General features: G+C 38.6%; 1 pseudogene; it reads left to right on the top strand.

The window, feature by feature from the left end:
• LOC114490489 overlaps positions 1–4,655 on the top strand; it is a 29,083-nt pseudogene extending 24,428 nt beyond the window's left edge.
• Positions 4,656–17,664: the final 13,009 nt, after the last annotated feature.

The following is a 17,664-nucleotide window of genomic DNA, read 5'->3' as shown; positions in this document are numbered from 1 at the left end:
AAGCAATACATTTAATGTGCCAAATGAGCAGCACAGAAAATAAATTACAATATCCTTATTATGATTTTACCTGCCTTTCCCATTATCCAATGAGTGCCTTGAGGATATATCATTTTGTAACTTTGGCACCTACTTTTCAAGAGAAATCTGATTTTAACAACTTTCTCAGTTACTTCTGATGTATAAAGAAGTTTAAGAATCACTATTGGATACAACAGAGGGACTGAGAGCAAGAAAGTGCTCTGAGGGACTGAAAATGTCATCATACAGATGCATAAAGACTCATCTAGTGGAGTACAAGATGCAGCAGAGCATAGAGAAACTAGAAATCAAGGGACATGGAGCAAAAGCTGCTGCATTTTTCCATGCATAAAACATTAAGAATAGTATGAAGGGAAAGGGCATGGAAAACAATGAGCAAGAGGAATCATCAAACTTGGTGACTGTTTGCTAGAGAAGATGGGGAGTGAAAATAACTTCAATATTTCTAACTTAGGAACTGGAATAATAGCTAGCATGTATAATAATTGTTGTCTGGCTACCAGACATGGTTGTTGAAACCATGCCCAAACCTCTTCTTTTTCACTCGTTTACCATAACAGAAGTTAGAAAACTCGACAGTTACTTTCTCAGCCTCTTTCACACACAAGGTTGGACATGTGACTTAGTTCTGACAATCACAGGTAAAGAGAAGTCCTTTGAGAGGCTCTGGATGAAAGGACAGTGGATGCTGGCCCTGCCCATCACCCCTTTTCTATGAAGATGAGAAGCCAACATGCTAAAGAGGGTAGAGGGAAAGATGGAAAGAAACAGTGTCTTTGGTAGCATCACTGAACTGCTGCACCATATCTGTAACTACTGACTCCAGAATTTTAGTCATGTAAGATAATGAAAGGTGTTTATTGCTTACCCTACTATTAATTGGTGTTCTGTTACTTGTAGACTAATACAACCAAACTAATATGAACACTGATTACATGCCAGGCACTAGTCCATGCAATTTAATTCAATGCTTACAACAACTCGATGGAGGGATGTGTTATTATCCCCATATACAGATGAGGTAATTAAGGCACCAGTCAAATAACTTGCCTAAGTCCACACACCTAGTAAGTAGCACAGCAGGGATTAGAAACCAGACAGTCAGCCTCCCAAGCCCTTACTCTTACCCATTACATACATATCCAATCTCTCAATAACAGTAATGGTGATAACATAGAAATAAAGTGGTCCAGAACAAGTATTAACAGCTAGCAGTCCAAGTGGAAATGTCCATCAGGAAGTTAGAAATGACAGGCCTGAAGCACAAGAATATGAAGGATATTATTTAGAACAAGGAAACATCTGCATTGAAATAAAAGTTGATTTAGAAACTGTAGAAATTCCAAATTCTACTCTACTATCTACAGGGTGAGTTGAACAGAACTATGTATGTGGCAACCCCAGCTTGGCCTGAATAATAATGCTTTGTTGACAGAATGCTTTGGACTATCGCAAAGCTGGCTCCCTTGCTAGTGCACTATTTAAGTTCTGGCTATGAGTGCATCATTTAAAGGAATGTTGTGAAGTGGGGCCCAGGGCTGCTCTTCACTCCTTACTGCCAGGGAAGATTGTTGGCTCTGCATAGCAATTCCCTAGTGTAGGCCAATGCAGGACATGACCTCAATCTTCTAGGCAGCTGCCAGTTTTCAGGGCTGTACTGACCCAGCAAAATTACCTGGAATCTGGAATAAGGTTTCCAGGGCTGCCGACTCTGTTCTATCACCTTCAACATCAGGGCAGCCCATTATCAGAAAAGAAAATGAATGTTTACTTTCATACCACTAAAGGATCATAACTCTGAGGATCAGAGTAAAAGAGGCTCATTGAGGACTACAATGAGAGGAGGGAGAAATAGGTAACATTCATTCCAAACAATAAAAATAATGGTAATAGCCCTGACCAGTGTGGCTCAGTTGGTTTGGCATTGTCCTGAAAAGCCAAATGTTGCTGGTTCAATTCCTGGTCAGGGCACATGCCTAGGTTGCAGGTTCAGTCCCCAGTTGGAACACACACAAGAGGCAACTGATCAACGTTTCTCTCCCTCTCTGTCTCCCTCCCTTCCCCTCTCTCTAAAAAATAAATAAATAAATAAATAAATAAATAAAATATATATATATTTAAATCCAAACCATGTTTTTAAAAAAATAATAATGGTAATAAGACCGTGCGTTTATTGAGCACTAGTCCTGTGCTGAGTGCCTTTTAATGCGTTCACACATCATCTCACTTGAAGCAAGTCAATTTCTGATCTGCTTCTATTTTAACAAAATCACAAAGTGTCCAAAAGAAAATTGGTGTTAATCGTGCCCATTTTTGTTTTTGTTTTCCATCTTTTCTCAAAGCCCTAACAAAGGTCAGCTGGAACACCCTACTGATGCCTGTGACACTGCAACAATTCTCACGCAAGGCTGACAGCAAGGACAACAGAGCTGTGGAAAACAGATCAGCCTGCCTGGGAGAACTGAGATGTCACACATATGAAAAAGATGCGTCTACAAACTTCCCATCACCAAGTTTGAAAGGGTGGTATTTACATGATCCTAGAAATTGGAGGCAATTTCATTCTTACTAATCCAACATAAGATTATAAATGTTCTGCTGCATTGGAAAGGGTAAATGTCTATTATACAATCCAGGTATTGGTCAGAATGTTTTGTCCTTTCCCTGGTGATGAAACTTCAATTAACCCAATTCTGAGCTAGATGTGCTGATCTCCATCACAAAGTACAGATGACACTGGAACAATTTCAATGTCATTAAATTGATGTTACAATCATTTAAGCAACTAGAGTACACATATTAACATTTTAATTTATAATCCTTTTGCCAAAGCACTTCTGTTAGAATTTAGTTTAATATTTCCCTAATCTCACACCCCATGCCCAATCATTCCAATTAATTCTAATCTCCTTAACCAAGGATGCATATCTTTACTTGGTCTCCTGAAAAGTAATGGAGATTATAAATGGATGTATTTCATTACTGTTCACGATTGTGGTCAGTTGTTCTCTGGTCCTCAGTCTGGGACCATTTGAAAGCCAAACAACACTACATTTAGCTGCTAACAACAACAAAAAGAAGACAAAAAATACACATCAATCTTATTACAGGGATAGGAATGAGACTGGCTGAATCACCAATGAAGGGATCGGTAGTCCAATGGCAAATTTACACTATACCTCATGAATGGCAGTTGCAAAGGGTGCCCTCCTCCAACCCCACAGGCAAGAGGGCAAGGGGTCAGAATAGCTGCACACTGCCTTGGAGAAGTTACTCAGCCAACATCAGTGGCTAAGTCCAGGTCGACTAGACTAACACCTATACGTAGGAGCTGATCTAGAATTTAAAAGCACACAAACAGGGAAGTAGCTAGCAAGTCCTCTCACAATTCTGCAAAAGTTGATTTTTTTTTGTCCCAAAAGAGAATGAAAGAGAAGTAAATTCCCTCCTAGACTTCCAACCCCTTGAGAATAGAAACGTAGTGCAGTGAATACCTGACATACAATATTAATGTTTTTGGAACTGAAATTAACTAATATGTCCTATCATTGAATGTGCATAACTACTGTATTTTGCCGTGTGTAATACACACCCACATTTTTGGCCTAAACTTTCTGGGGGAAAAAATCTTTCATTTTAATTTATTAATTCAATTTTTATTTATATTTAGAAACAAAACTGATTACCATATTCCAGGATATTATTTTGTATATGGGTATTATTACTGCTTTCTAGAGTTATACTTCCAACACATAAGTATAAATAAAAGAATTAAACATTTATATGGATACAGAATTGGTACTACCCATGTATATAATGTGCATCCTTATTTTTCCCTCAAAAATTTGGGCAAAAAAGTATGCGTTATACACAGCAAAATGAAGTACCTGACAAAGTAGATACTGTTTTTCCCATTTTATTAAGAAGAAATTGAAAAAATGAGTTTGGTTAACTTGTCAAAAAGGAATAAAGCCAGGACTCAAGTTCAGGTCTCTCTGGCAGCAAAGCTGAGGTTCTTCCCATTAAGTCATACTGCTTGCAAAGCCTCCATTTTGCTAAGTGAAGAAACACCCTCCTGCAATTTTTCTAATTATAAAATTTACAAGCCTATTCTATATTTGTAAAAAGCTCCCTTCTAGTCCCATCTCCTTATTCTCTGCAGATGATCTTGTTTATTCCTTAAATCAAAATGTGATTAAAGGTGGTGTTTAATCATCAACACCACTTCTTTGCCTCTTCCCCATCCTCCTTTCCTTCACTGTCACTGAGAAACAGGTGACTCTCAAGTTCCAGGTGACAAATTTTTACCACCTAGAACCTCAGCCCAATTTGTCCATAACCTCACAAGAGAAGACTCCAGTCTTGGTAAATGCTGCTGTAACTTACTTGAAGCCTCAACTGGCCACAGTTGGCACTATCGTCAGTGTTGAGCTGGTTCCTCCAACCCCTGCTGGGATCCCCACAGCTGTTAGAGCTGTAAATAGTGCTCAAACTAGTAGCTTCAAACAGCTATTAAAGCTGTGCTGAATGGTTTGGTGGAGTCTGAGGTATGGATGTGGTTTCATGCTAGTGAGATCATAGACAAGCATGGCATCATTAGCTATAATGTTTAAAAGCTATCTTTAACACATGATTATATTTGTTTTATTATTTGAGTGTTCTTGGACCATGTGTGACCAGAGTGCTATCTTAATAACATGAATCAAAATCAACATTTTGGAGCACTAAATGGAATGTAACAATTTATCATAGTATTAAATTGGGTTATCTTTTGCTTTGATACATTAATACAGATCTAAATGTATCTTTGATTAGCTTGAAACTGGAAAGAGTATGTACATGTATATATGAAGGTAATATTTTAATTTGAATGTTTAATTTGAAATACATGGTAAACTTTATTTCCAGAAAAAAACTGAGACAAAGCCTTGAGAAAACTAGAACTTGCTGTAGGAGAAATAATTCCATGTGCCAGAGTAATGTAGTTAAATCAGTATCAGTAGTCATAAAGAATAAAGTCTGGACTGTTCTCTCTTTGCTAAAATCACAGATCCTTTTGATAACAGCTGTCTATGAACGTTAAGGCACTTCTTGTCAACTGGAATATAGCGTCAAGAGAGAATAGCTGGGCAGTATTCTAAATGTGTATCTTTGTAACATCTTTACCAGTAGGACAGAGTGAATGAGAACCATTAATATGTTCAGTTTTGATTTTTAGAACCTATCTTTGTAAAATAAAATATCCTAGATACTAAAACGGTTATAACTTAGTATCATCCATGGGTCTAAGTAGCATATACTATGTCCTGAAATAAATAGAAGTGGTTAATATAAAAAAAAATTTAAACAAGTGACCCTTCCCTATTTCATGGTAAAAGCCCCCTGAGTGAGCTTCATTCCCATCCATTCTCTGGGGCCTTACTACATCAATAATCCCCCCAACCTAGCTACATTTTATTAATCTTCATTCTTCCTTTGTGACTTCTTCCTGCCAATGTAATAAATGTTTGGAAGTGCTTCCCATCTTAAAACACAGGCTACTCTTGAACTACATTCCTCCCGACTTCCCTTCACTACCAAGTTTTTCTATGGCCTCCATTTCTTTAACATCTAATCGTGTGCAAAAAATTCTCCTGATAATCACTGAATGATTAAATCCAAGTTTTTTCTCAGCTTTCATTCTCCTCACACTATACAGCAAGACACTGTCAACAATTCACATCATCTTCTCCCATGATTTTTTATTATAACACTGTCCACTCTCATCTCTACTTCTCATTCTGATTCCTCTTTATCCTTCTATCTCCAAGTGTAACTACTCGCTTTGATTATGTCCATGGTCCACTTCTCTTCTCTCTACATCCTCTCCTTTGGTAATTGTACTCAATCTTTTCTACCAATCTTTTCTACTGACTAGTACTATAGTCCACATTTCAAATTTCCTGTTGGACATCTGCCTGTCCTCCTGACATTGCAGAGTCATATGCTCAAAACACAGGGTTGTTGTTTTTTTTTTGTACATATCTATTATATTGTACTAGAGAGGAGGTACAGACCAACCTAATGCTGACACATAAGCACATACTCCTCCCCAAAAAATGATTGTGTGCACAAAGACATGTACAAGGATGTTCACAGCTACATTTGTAAAAGCAAAATAATGGAAACCTGAATGTCCATGGATACATGGATGCATAAAATGTGGTATTTTTCCCTCAATGAAATATTATGCAGCAAAATTAGTAAACCATAGCTACATACATCAACATGGATGAAACTCAGAAATAAAATGTTGGGGAAGTAAGAAACTGAAAGGTACATATCACATCATTCCACTTTTATAAAGTTATAAAACATTCAACATTGGACTTCCAGAGAAGATGGGAGACATACTGTGCCTCCTGGAACAACCAAAAGGACAATTTAAAAACAAAAAACAACTAGAACTGACAGAAAATCAAACTGTATGGAAGCCTCACAACCAAGGAGTTAAAGAAGAAACATTCATCCAGACTGGCAGGAGGGGTGGAGACAGGCAGCCAGGTGGAGAGGACTTTTGGCAAGGTAGTGGCTGGAGGACCGAGATGGGCAAGGCAGCAGCTGGTGGACCCAGCAAGGTGGCGGTTTATGAAACAGTTGGTCCCACATTCATGCACAGATAAAGCAGGAGGAACAACTGGGGAGCTGGAGAGACCACCTATCCCAGGGTTCCAGAATGGGGGAAATAAAGCCTCAAACCTCTGATTGAAAACACCTGTGGGGGTTGAGGCAGCAGTGGGAGAACTCCCAGCCTCACAAGAGAGGTCGTTTGGGGAAACCCACAGGGTCCTAGAATGTGCACAAGCCAACCCAAATGGGAATCAGCACCAGAAAGGCCGACTTTGCTTGTAGGAAGAGGGGGAAGTAACTGAAATACAGCAGAGAGCTGAGCAAGCGCCACTGTTCCCTCTTGGACCCCTTCCCCACGTATAGCATCACAACACAGTGACATGGGTTACCCCACCTAGGTGAATACCTAAGGCTCTGCCCTCCACTACATAACAGGTGTGTCAAGACAAAAAAAAAATGGCCCAAAATGAAAGAACAGATCAAAGCTCCAGAAAAAATACAACTAAGCAATGAAGAGATAGCCAACCTATCAGGTGCACAGTTCAAAACACTGGTGGATCAGGATGCTCACAGAGCTGGTTGAATTTGGTCATAAATTAGATGAAAAAAATGAAGGCTATACTAAGTGAAATAAAGGAAAATGTACAGGGAACCAACAGTGACAGGAAAAAAACCAAGGCTCAAATCAAGTTTGGAGTAGAAGGAAGAAAGAAACATTCAACCATAACAGAATGAAGAAACAAGAATTCAAAAAAAATGAGGAGAGGCTTAGGAACCTCCAGGACATCCTGAAACATTCTAATATCTGAATCTTAAGGAGAGAACCTTAAAAGCAGCAAGAGAAAAGGAGACAGTTACCTACAAAGGAATGCCCATAAGACTGTCAGCTGACTTCTCCAAAGAAACCTTGTAGGCAAGAAGGGACTAGACAGAAGTATTCCAAGTCATGAAAGGCAAGGACCTACATCCAAGATTGCTCTATCCAGCAAAGCTTTCATTAGAATGGAAAAAAGCAGATAAAGTGCTTCTCAGATAAGGTCAAGTTAAAGGAGTTCATTATCACCAAGCCCTTATTATATGAAATGTTAAAGGGATTTGTCTAAGAAAAAAAGATAAAAAATACGAACAGTAAAATGACAGCAAACTCACAGTATTAACAACCACACCTAAAACAAAACAACAAAAAAAAAAACTAAGCAAACAACTAGAACAGGAACAGAACCACAGAAATGGAGATCACATGGAGGGTTATCAACAGGGGAGTGAGAGGAGGAGAGAGGATGGAAAAGCTACAGAGAATAAGTAGCATAGACAGACAGGGGGAGGTTAAGAATAGTATAGGAAATGTAGAAGCCAAAATATGTATGACCCATGGACATGAAAGGGGGGAATGTGGATGGGAGGGGGTGTGCAGGGTGAAGGAGAGTGAAGAGGGAAAATAGGACAACTGTAATAGCATAATCAACAAAATATATTTAAAAAAGAGAAAAAGAACATTCAACATTGAACCACCCATTATTTAAGAATACATACAGTGGTAAAATTAAAGAGAAAAGTAAAAAACCATTAAACACAAAATTCAGGATAATGGTCCCTTCTGAAAGGGGAGTGGGAAGGAACACTCTAGGGAATTCTGAAGTACTGGGAATATTCTAGTTCTTAAGCTGTGAGTGAGAACACCAATATTCCTTGCACTATCATTCTTTAAACTTACATGTGCCCTGGCTGGCGTAGCTCAGTGGATTGTGGGCGGGCTGCAAACCAAAGTATTGCAGGTTCAATTCCCAGTCAGGGTACATGCCTGGGTTGCAGGCCATGACCCCCGGCAACTGCACATTGATGTTTCTCTCTCTCTCTTTCTCCCTCCCTTCCCTCTCTAAAAATAAATAAAATCTTTTAAAAAAATAAATAAACTTACATGTGTGTTACAAATGCAGTTAAGATATTCATTATTAAATAAAAACAAGTTCAGAAAAAAATAGGATATTTTAATTAATCTGAAAACCTATTTTCATCATCATGTAGAATGCAAGTAAAACAGCACAGTACTCAATAAATGGGATTTATTTTTATGGGCCTCCAACTCACCACTTACTTGTCCTATGAGGGTTTAAGAAAACTAAAGCAAGAGTAGCAAGACCATTGAGTTGCTGAGCATGGTGGGTAGTCAGCAAATTTATGAGGTCCCATGCAGTGTCAGCACAACACCCAACAGAAGTGGGTAGGCTGAATTCAATGTAAGTACCTGACAAAGTAGATACCAAAAATTGAGTTTGAGTTATCTTCTCACCAGAATGAATGTCTGTCCTTCTCTACATTTGTGGTCACCTTAACAGCTTATCATGGCCAGCCTGCAGCTGCCCTGCTCCGGAACCTTGAGCAGTTACCTTCGGCATGGTAGATCAATAATAGCCACAACTCCATATACTGAGTACTACTTTGTGCCATGCACTGCTGTCTCATTCAGCCCCTCAACACCCCTCAGGGGTTTCAAGCATTAACCCTATTTTATACAAAACAGGTTCAGGGAAGATAAACATCTAAAAATCTCTGTAGTCAATTACAGCAAGTATTAGAGGCAGGCTTTAAGTCTGGGTATTTCTGACTCCAAGTGCTAACTTCTCACCTGGGACCCAGCAGTCTTAATCACAGGGCTTCCCTCATGTAGGCAATTTCCCAGTGAACTCTCCTCTCCAGTAAGGCAGGAAAGTCTCCTTAATGTCTCCTGAAAAAGTCAGACTCAAGGTGTCCATGCCTTTCCATGTTATTCCTCTGCTGCAAAACACCCTCTCCTCCTTTCCTCTACTTACCCAAATACTAATCACTTTTCAAGCTTCCATTTGGAACTGATCTTCTGAAGCCTTCCTGAACCAATCCAAATACCCAGAGTGGTCTCACTTTGTCAGAATCTTATCTAGTTGTTTTATTAGACTATAGGTTCCACAAGAGGCCAGATGCCTCTGTGGCATTTTGTTTTGCTTTATTTGAGGTTCTCCATATAGATAAAAATAACTCCCCAATAACTACAAAATAAACTCATGATTCAGGACCTGTTACAGACATAATTATAATTCCTCTGGCAGTGGTTCCAAGATTTCAAGTCCCCGTCCAGGCCTGTTAAACCTACAGATGTCAGGCTCCATTCCAGGAACCTGGTGAGTCAGAATCTCCCATGGTAGGGGGTGGGAGAACTGCATATCTCTATTTTTTACACATCTTAAGTACACCCTCAGATGAAAACTTCACGGTTTGTTATAGTTCAGGACCATGTCCATCTAGATAAATGCATAAGGTACAGCCATAGAAAGAAAAGTGAAACAAGTAATAACAATTATGTACTTACAAGTCATATAAGTACATATTTCAAGAAACTTATTTCCTTCTGGGAGTGATTATTTCAAGGGAAGAAGGAAGAAAGGAAGCAAAGAAGAGAGATGAGGAAAAAGGGAAGGAGAGGAGAGGTGTTTGTAACTTTATGAAACATCACAAAATCTCAAGGCAACTCATTTAAGCAGTCCTAATTCACAGGCGTTTTGGTTCCTCCCTGACAGGCCTTATGGAACCTATCCAGGGGTTGCAAATGCAAATACCTACAAGGCCAAGGAAGATACCTAAGGGAGTGAAACCAACAGCATGGCAGACAGCAGGGAGTGGAGAGAACACAAGCAGAAGCCATAACTAAAGGAGTGAGCAGTGACTCAGCTCCAGATAATTTTCTCCAAATAGCTCAAACCCAATTGCCAGGTCCTCCAATTTATCAAAACAACCATGACATCTTCCAATCTTTAAATACTGGCCATTAATTTAAAAAACAAAATTAAATACTGGTCAGACCTATGTTGTTTTCAACTACTTCCTTCCTAACAATGGCAGGTCTCATCTGCCTTTAACAAAACACCACACTCCTACTCCAAATAACCACAATCTTGAGAAAGAACAAAGTTGGAGGTATGCTACCTGATATCAAAGTATACTACAAGGCTGCAGTAATCAAAACAGCATGGCACTGGCATAAAAAGAGACATATAAATCAATGGAATAGAGAGCCCAGAAATATACCCATACCTGTATGATCAATTAATATCTGACAAAGGAGGCAAAAACATGTAATGGGGTAAAAAACAGTCTATTCAAAAAGTGTTGGGAGCCCTGGCTGGTATGGCTCAGTGCATTCAGTGCCAGCCTGCAAACTGAAAGGTCGCAAGTTGAATTACCAGTCAGGGTACATGCCTGGATTGTGGGCTAGGCCCCCACTTGGAGTGTGCAAGAATCTAATGTTTTTCTCCCTCTCTTTCTCTCTCCTTTCTTCCCTCTAAATGTAAATAAATAAAATCTTTAAAAAATAAAGTCTTTAATATACATGCAAAAAGATGAAACTAAAACACCTTCTTACACCATGTAGAAGAATAAACTCAAAATGGATTAAAGACTTACATGTAAGACTCAAAACCATGAAAATCCTCAGGAAAACATAGGCAGTAAAATCTGACATTTCTCTTAGCAATATTTTTTCTGATACATCTCCTTGGGCAAGGAAAACGAAAGAAAAAATAAGCAAATTGGGACTATATCAAACTAAAAAGGTTTTTGCATAGTAAAGGAACCACCAACAGAATTAAGAGACAACCAATGAATGACAGTATTAGCCAATGATCTATCTGATAAGGAGCTAATACTCAAAATGTATAAAGAACTCATATAAACACCAAAAAATTTTTTTGATTAAAAAATGAGCAAAGGACCTGAATACAGTTCTCCAAAGAGGACATACAGATGGCTAATAGACATATGAAAGATGCTCAATGTCACTAGTCATCAGAGATGCAAATTAAAACAATATCACCTCACACCTGTCAGAATGGCTATCATAAATAAATCCACAAACAAGTGCTGACAAGGATGTATAGAATAGGGAAACCCTTGTACACTGTTGGTGGAATGCAGATTGGTGCATCCACTATGGAAAATAGTATGAGGGTCCTCAAAAAAATTAAAAACAGAACTGCCAGTTGATCTAACAATTCCACTTCTGGATATATATCCAAAGAAAAACCCAAACACTAACTCAAAAGAATATATGCACTCCTATGTTCACTGCAACAGTATTTACAATAGCTAAAATACAGAAGCAGCCCAAGTTTCCATCAACAGATGAGTGGATAAAAGAGCTGTGGTACATATATACAATGGAATATTACTAGTCATTAAAAATGGAATCTGACAGCATAAACCTGGAGTATTATGCTAAGTGAAATAACTCAGAGAAAGACAAATACCACATGATTTCACTTATATGTAATCTAGAGAACAAAATAAATGAACAAAATAGAAACAGACTCATAGATACAGAGAATGGACTAATGGTTGTCAGAGGGGAGGGAGGTTGAGGGACTGGGTGAAAAAGATCAAAAGGATTAAGTACAATCGGTAATTATAAAATAGTCACCGGAGCCCTGGCTGGAGTGGCTCAGTGGATTGAACCGTGGCCTGTGAAAGGAAAGATTGCCAGTTCAGTTCTCCTTCCGGGCACATGCTGGGTTGCAGGCCAGGTCCTCGGTTGGGAGCAAGGCAACTGAGTAATATATCTTTCATACACTGATGTTTCTCTTTCTCCCTCTCTTCCACCCTTCTAAAAGTAAATAAAATTAAAAAAAAATAGTCACAGGATGTAAATGCAGCATATGGAATATAGTCAATAATACTGCAATAACTAGATATGGTGCCAGGTGGGTACCAGAAAAGCCCCTGTGCAGGGTAGTGCACTATGCAAAGTGTATGATTGTCTGACCACTATGCAGTACACCTGAACCTAATACAAAAGAATACAAATGTAAATTGTAAGTGAAAAATAAAATTTTGAAGATGTTTTTAATTTTTTTATCACATTGGTTTTTATCACTCTAGGCTGTCAGAATCATTCCTAGATTGTAATCCTGCAACAAGTATTTGAAAATCCCTCCCATACTTGAAAAAAAAATTGTGGAGCAAGTCCAGACTATGAAAAGAGCCCTGTCACACTACTAAAAACCACAATCTCATGAATCCATTTGAATACAGTCAACAAGTGGATCCACTTAACTGTTCTTAATTCTAGTCCATAGTTGTTAACAAAGATTCTGTGGGGAAACATGACAAATGCCAGGTAGACCTCCAAACACACTAAATCATATTCCAATCTTCTCTTAGTAATTTAATAACATTCCTTATCTATCATTATATTCACAGCACTGGACCCAGGTCCTAGGAGTGCAGCAATGAATATCACAGCCAATCCTTGAGCTTATGGAATTTACATCCTGGCAATAGAGACAGTCATTGAACAACAGAGTTCACAACTATTAATGATAATCATGACAGCAAAATATTAGTGATTAAATATATGATGTCTGAGATTTCCCTCAAGGTAATTAGGGGATGGTATGTAGTTCAAATAAAACTAAGCTGGAGTTAATAATTGTTAAAACTAGGTGGGAGAAATACAGGGATTTATTATATACTATTCTCTCTACTTTTCTCTAACTTTGAAATTTTCCATTAAAATTTTAAAATTATAATTATGATACTGTGGAAAACTATGGAAAATTAAGAAAATACATTAACAGTGAGGATCTAACCTAATGCAATGAGGCAGAGAAAGTTTCTCTGAGAAAATGACTTTTAAATTTAAATCTGAAGCAAACAGAGGGGATGGCATGTGAAAGCACCGCAACACAGGGAACAGAGTACATACAAACAGCACAAATACTGTCAAATCATAGTTGAGCTGCGACCATAGTTGGCTGCAGATACCAGAATTTGGCAAAAATTAGCATTCTGGGAGGATCAAATGGGGGTACATTTAATTTACAATAAAGTCTTTTATACTTTATTATAATTTATAAATTGCTTCACATTCTCTATATCAGTAAAATTCATAAACATGTATACGCATACTGAGATATAAATATATACATTACATAAAGCCCAGTTGTTAAGCATTTACTAACACACCACTAAATGGAATCCAGTGGCAGTTTAAGACTTCGAAAAGGGAATTAGAGATTCCATTTAAACCTGGCTTCAGAAACATTCTCCTTTCAGTGAATTGTGTTGAGACAAAGAACTTACAGAAAAGGAAACATAATTCAATATACTACCTGTACTCTGCAATGACCACTTAGATCTATATACCTATATGCTCTTATGAATTAACTTTAAACTTTGACCTGTTAAAATTCATCTTCTACCCTCTAAAATGACCTAGCCAAACATACACATACAGCAAAACTGTAAGAGGCATGCAAACAGCCTACCATCCTAATTCAGATTTTATTACTTCAATGGGAGAACACACCAAAATTTGTTGCCAGAATGGAAAGTGCTTATCAACTGTGCAAGTTACATACTGTTTCATTTGAGCCTCATAGAAATCATAGGCTATAAATCATCCCCACTTTACCAGCGAGAAATCAGTTTTGGTTCAAAGAAACGAGGCAACTGTCACAGATCATGCCCTAACAATACCACTTCAAAACCCGAAGTTCATCCTGTGACACTGGCTCAGACTTGTCCTCTTCCATATGATCACATGCTCCATTTACTAGTACTGGGTCACCATGAGTGAACAACCTTATTAAGGATCAAAAATTGAGTCTACTGTACTTCATAGTAAGATGAAAAGGCATTTTAATAGATTAATTTCTTAACTTTCTGGAATTATAGAGGAAAGATTGTTTTGTTTTGGCATGGTAGCTTCTTGATTCCCTTAGCTACATTTCCACTCCCTCACAGAAAAACAAGAATCAAGAACTCGTCCTCCCTTCTGAAAGTTTGCAACACCAAGGATAAAGCCAAAGCAGAAACACTTTATACATCTTCCCATTCTCCTTCCACCTTCTACCCATACTTCCCCTCCTTTCATTCAGAGTTAAATGTTAATTTTTTTTAAAGTTAAAACTCTTGAATAAATAGTTTGACAACATTTAACAATGTTCACATGTGAACACCAAGGACAATCTGTCAACTTGTATTTTTCTTGGAAACATAAACTAATAAAAACATCTTAGGGACTTCCGGCCAAGATGGAGGCGTAGGTAGACACACTGTGCCTCCTCGCACAACCAAAAGGACAATTAAAAACAAAAGACAACCAGAGCTTACAGAAAACTGGTCTGGCTGGAAGTCCAACAACCAAGGAGTTAAAGAAACATTCATCCAGACCAGTAGGAAGGGCAGAGTCAGGCAGCCAGGCAGAGAGGACTCGCAATAAGGCAGCAGCAGGAGGACCAGGACGGGCAAGGCTGCAGCTGGCAGACCCGGTGAGGCAGCAGATTGCAGACTGGACAGTCCCACATTCGAGTGCACATAAACCAGGAGGAACCCCTGGGGAACAAGACAGACTGCACAACCCAGGGTTCCAGTGCTGGGAAATAAAGCCTCAAACCTCTGATTGAAAACACCTGTGGGGGTTGAGGCAGCAGTGGGAGAACTCCCAGTCTCACAGGAGAGGTCGCTAGAGAGACCCACAAGGTCCTAGAATGTACACAAGCCAACCCAAATGGGAATCAGTACCAGAAGGGCCCAATTTGATTGTGGGTAGCAGAGGAAGTGACTGAAATCCAGCAGAGAGCTGAGCAAGCGCCACTGTTCCCTTTCAGACCCCTTCCCCACATACAGCATCACAACATAGTGACTGGGGGTTGCCCTGCCTGGTGAACACCTAAGGCTCCACCCTTACTACGTAAAAGGTGCACCAAGACAAAAAGATGGCCCAATGAAAGAATAGATCAAAGTTCCAGAAAAAACACAACTAAGCAATGAAGAGATAGCCAACCCTACCAGATGCACAGTTCCAAACAATGGTAATCAGGATGCTCACAGAACTGGCTGAAAATGGTCACAAATTAGACGAAAAAATGAAAGCTATGCTAAGTGAAATAAAGGAAAATGTACAGGGAACAAACAGTGACAGGAAGGAAACCAGGGCTCAATTCAAGTTTGGAGTAGAAGGAAGAAACATTCAACCATAACAGAATGAAGAAACAAGAATTCAAAAAAATGAGGAGAGACTTAGGAACCTCCAGGACATCTTGACACCTTCCAACATCCAAATCATAGGGGTACCAGAGGAAGAAGCAAGACACTGAAAACTTATTTGAACAAATCATGAAGGAGAAATGACCCAATCTGGCAAAGAAATAGACTTCCAGGAAGTCCGGAAGCTCAGAGAGTCCCAAAGAAGCTGGACCCAAGGAGGAACACACCAAGGCACATAATTGCATTACCCAAGACTAAAGATAAGGAGAGAATCTTAAAAGCAGCAAGAGAAAAAAGGAGACAGTTACCTACAAAGGAATGCCCATAAGACTGTCAGCTGACTTCTCCAAAGAAACCTTGTAGGCAAGAAAGGGCCAGACAGAAGTATTCCAAGTCATGAAAGGCAAGGACCTACATCCAAGATTGCTCTATCCAGCAAAGCTTTCATTTAGAATGGAAAAAAGCAGATACCTGGCTGGCGTAGCTCAGTGGATTGAGCACGGGCTCAGAACCAAAGTGTTCCAGGTTCGATTCCCAGCTAGGGTACATTCCTGGGTTGCAGGCCATAACCCCCAGCAACCACACATTGATGTTTCTCTCTCTCTCTCTCTCTCTCTCTCTCTCTCCCTCCCTCCCTCCCCCCCCTTTCCCTCCCTAAAAATAAATAAATAAATCTTTAAAAAAAAAAAAAGAAAAAAGCAGATAAAGTGCTTCTCAGATAAGGTCAAGTTAAAGGAGTTCATCATCACCAAGCCCTTATTATATGAAATCTTAAAGGGATTTATCTAAGAAAAAAAGATAAAAAATATGAACAGTAAAATGACAGCAAACTCACAGTATTAACAACCACACCAAAAACAAAAACAAAAACAAAGCAAACAACTAGAACAGGAACAGAATCACAGAAATGGAGATCACATGGAGGGTTATCAACAGGGGAGTGGGAGGAGGAGAGAGGATAGAAAAGCTACAGAGAATAAGTAGCATAGGTAGAAAGGGGGAGGTTAAGAATAGTATAGGAAATGTAGAAGCCAAATTATATATGACCCATGGACATGAACTAAAGTGGGGGGGGGGGAGTGGGAGGGGATGTGCAGGCCAGAGGGGAATAAAGGGGAAATTGTAATAGAATAATCATAGCATAATCAATAAAATATATTAAAAAATAAAACATAAAAACAGGTTAGCCTTCTAGTTAATTAATTAGGGTTTATGTAGCTGCTTCGTTTCATTAGTATTGAGGTCTCATAAAACTGACATAAAGAACCAGGCCATTATGGAAAAGTAATAATGTCAAATGTGTATTTAAAGTTGATTTATATTGACTGTTTTAAATGCACTATAGGTCTGCTGCCCTAAATTTCAAAGCTACAATGAATACTAGCAGCATGAATTCACAAATATACAAAGAAAAATACCAAACTGATTCAATTTATAATGGAAAAATCATCTGTCTTTTACTGCTAATTATTAGAGACTATATTAAAAATTTGGTGTCCTATTGTCATCCTAATGTTTGAGAAATATTTAGGAATACCATCAAGGAAGACAATTCAAAAGAAGAAATACAAAATAAATGATCAGATTGACAAAAATCTTTTTTAATAATACCTTGTATAAGTATTTGAGAGACTGAGAAGTCACAAACTCTTAAACTTCAGACAGAAATATGAATGGATAGCACTCGCTGGTGTGGCTCAGTGGATTGAGCACTGTCCTGCAAACCAAAGAGTTCCTGGTTTAATTCCCAGTCAGGGCATTTGCCTGGGATGCAGGCCAGATCCCCATCTGGGGATGTGTGAGAGGCAACCACACACTGATGTTTCTCTCTCCCTCCCCCTCTCTCTTAAAATAAATAAATAAAATCTTTTTTAAAAACAAAGGATGAAAGGAAATTACAGAGCATCCATTTAAAATAAATTAAATTTCAATTTAAACAAGAAAACAAAAATCACAAAAAGAAGTGGGCAACAAAATTTCTCAATAACAACTGAGTCA

This window comes from Phyllostomus discolor, chromosome 3, assembly GCF_004126475.2.
Source record: "Phyllostomus discolor isolate MPI-MPIP mPhyDis1 chromosome 3, mPhyDis1.pri.v3, whole genome shotgun sequence".
In the NCBI taxonomy this organism is placed as follows: Eukaryota; Metazoa; Chordata; class Mammalia; order Chiroptera; family Phyllostomidae; genus Phyllostomus; species Phyllostomus discolor.
The sequence above is the reverse complement of the archived record's forward strand: the minus strand, read 5'-3'. Positions and strand labels throughout refer to the sequence as shown.